Raw genomic sequence first — 2,390 nt, forward strand, 5'->3', positions numbered from 1 at the left:
TTTCCATAATCAACTGAATCCCTGGAGTAGAAAGGTCCCAATCCCAAAGGGTTAAGCCCAGCCGTTTTTGCTGTGTGCTGCCCCTCAGGGGCAGGGCTGCCTGCACAGCCTCATCTAGTCTTTGATGTGAATCCTCAATTTTCCCAATAAAATGTGATGCCTCAGGTTTTAACTTTTATATTTTTAAGATTCTGTACTGCTTTAGTGGGTGGGTCTGGGCTTCATATTAGGGGATGGTGAGCTCTCTTCACAGACTGGGTAGACAAACAATTCCTTCTCTAGCTGGACACCAAGGACAAATGATCCAAATCTCAGGCCCAGGAGCACAAACAACATGGACAGAAGAGAGAAAAACAAGAAGGATGGGACTTCATAAGCTAAAGCTGGAATTAGACAATTAACTCCAATATGCAAATGCACCAGAACTTATAAAATAGAGAGACCCCATGACTGGTTGTGCATTTTGTGACCATTTTGGGTTCACCTGGGGTGAACCAGGGCTCGCCCTGGCTGAGCTCTTGTGCTGCCCAAGGTGGATTTACTGAGGCCTCCTAATAAATCCCTACTTTATTCTTTAACTCCATCCAGTCTCTGTTCTGGGTCAGACTTCACAAGGCATCAAATGCAGTGATAAAACAACTTTCCCTTCTATTATTGAAACATTAGCAAGAAAGGGATTACCAGAAAGAGTCTTTAAGGTAAACACAGATATGTGAAATCCTCTCCCTCACAGGTAACCCAGGAATCCCAGCTGTGGGGTCTCCCCAGACCTTCAGGATGACTCCCCTCAGTCTCAGCTGCATGTTCCTTTACCAAACCAGCTGAAGTTTTTGCCTGCCTGCACTAGTGAGCCTTTCCCCCCCAGGCTGGCTCAGTTATGGCAGGAAGTACTTGTGGAGATGTGCCTTATCTGAAGTGTTCCTTCCCCTTCCTGCTTGTCTTCCTGACAGCACCATTAGGCTGTGGAGCTGGATCCAAATGTAAACATTCCTACCAGCCATGTCAACACAGAACATCCATGAATTACTGAGCAGTTCCAAATTCAGGGCAGCAGGAGACTGGAGAGGTCTTTTGGTACAACACCAAACCAGAAGTGAGCATGTCAGCTCCACAAAACATCATTTTTCCTCACTTAAAATTAAATATGCTTTGCTGTCATTTATTCAATATTTTCACTCTATCACTGACCATATATTATATTACCACTATATTAGACTAACATTCTTTAGTGTCTATTGGACAACATCCTTTTAGTCTAGCAGACATTTCTGCTTATTGATTTTCAATAAATAAAATTCATTCAGTGTATTAAGTTCCATATTCTCAGAATTTATAGTGAAATTCTAAAAATGGGATTCAAGCATCACATTTCTCCTCCTCTGAGCTTACCACAGCATTTCATATTTTATACTATACACACACTTATAGCCTCTTTATCAGTTATGAGACTATTTTAGACACTCTTAAATTATCCAGATTAAATTGAGGCATTTTTCCAGCAGTGGGAGTTCAAGCTCAGATACTGCTGGCTAACAAGGAGAGAAAGCAGGGAAACCAGCTGTTGTAAGACACTGAACTTTTGCCTTTGATCATCCTTTCCTTGATTCACAGCCCAAACCAATCATGTAGGTTTAGCAGAAGATAACAAAGTTTAGTGGGTGCCAGAGAAATGGAGAATAAGCAATGTCAGTCACAGCACAGTGCCAACCTTCTATTCCCAGAGGGAGATCACCTCCCAGATTTAAAGCACCCTTCCAGTCCTCTTTGGGATTGACTGTTGATGCTCTAAAAGACATTTCTCCAGCCCTTATAGCAAGGGAAATAGGACAGACAAATAGGAGAATAGTGCATAATAAATCTGGGAAATTATTAATATTTTACGTATTAAATAATTTGAATTGTATTTCTCACATTTTTTTCTAAGCTGGTTTATTCTACAGTTAGTGTCTTCTGTCTTCAGGCTGTCTTGCTTAGAAACCTTTGATTATGTACATTTCCTGTAGGAATTCTAGAAATGCAGCAGATTATAGAGCATATTCCAACAGTACTTGAGTCATATCACTCCTTACTCCTTTCTTATTTCAGCAAATTAATGGTAACTTTACCTGACATTTTCCAGAAAAAAAATAATTCTGATGATTCCAATGAATTCTTGATATAATTTTGACTCTTAAAACCACTTATTAGATTTCCTGTTGTATAGCATGGTACTCTTCCAGTTGTACACTATTTCTAATAAGATTAGAAATAACTAACACAGTCACCTAACAAACCTTATTTGTGGTACAATAATGTTATTTTATTGTATATTTTCAAAGATATATTCTATGAAGATAGGATAAACATGGGAAATTTAGGAAATACAGAAACAATAAAGAAAAAGAGACTAT

The sequence above is a fragment of the Zonotrichia albicollis genome, chromosome 16 (assembly GCF_047830755.1).
Source record: "Zonotrichia albicollis isolate bZonAlb1 chromosome 16, bZonAlb1.hap1, whole genome shotgun sequence".
In the NCBI taxonomy this organism is placed as follows: Eukaryota; Metazoa; Chordata; class Aves; order Passeriformes; family Passerellidae; genus Zonotrichia; species Zonotrichia albicollis.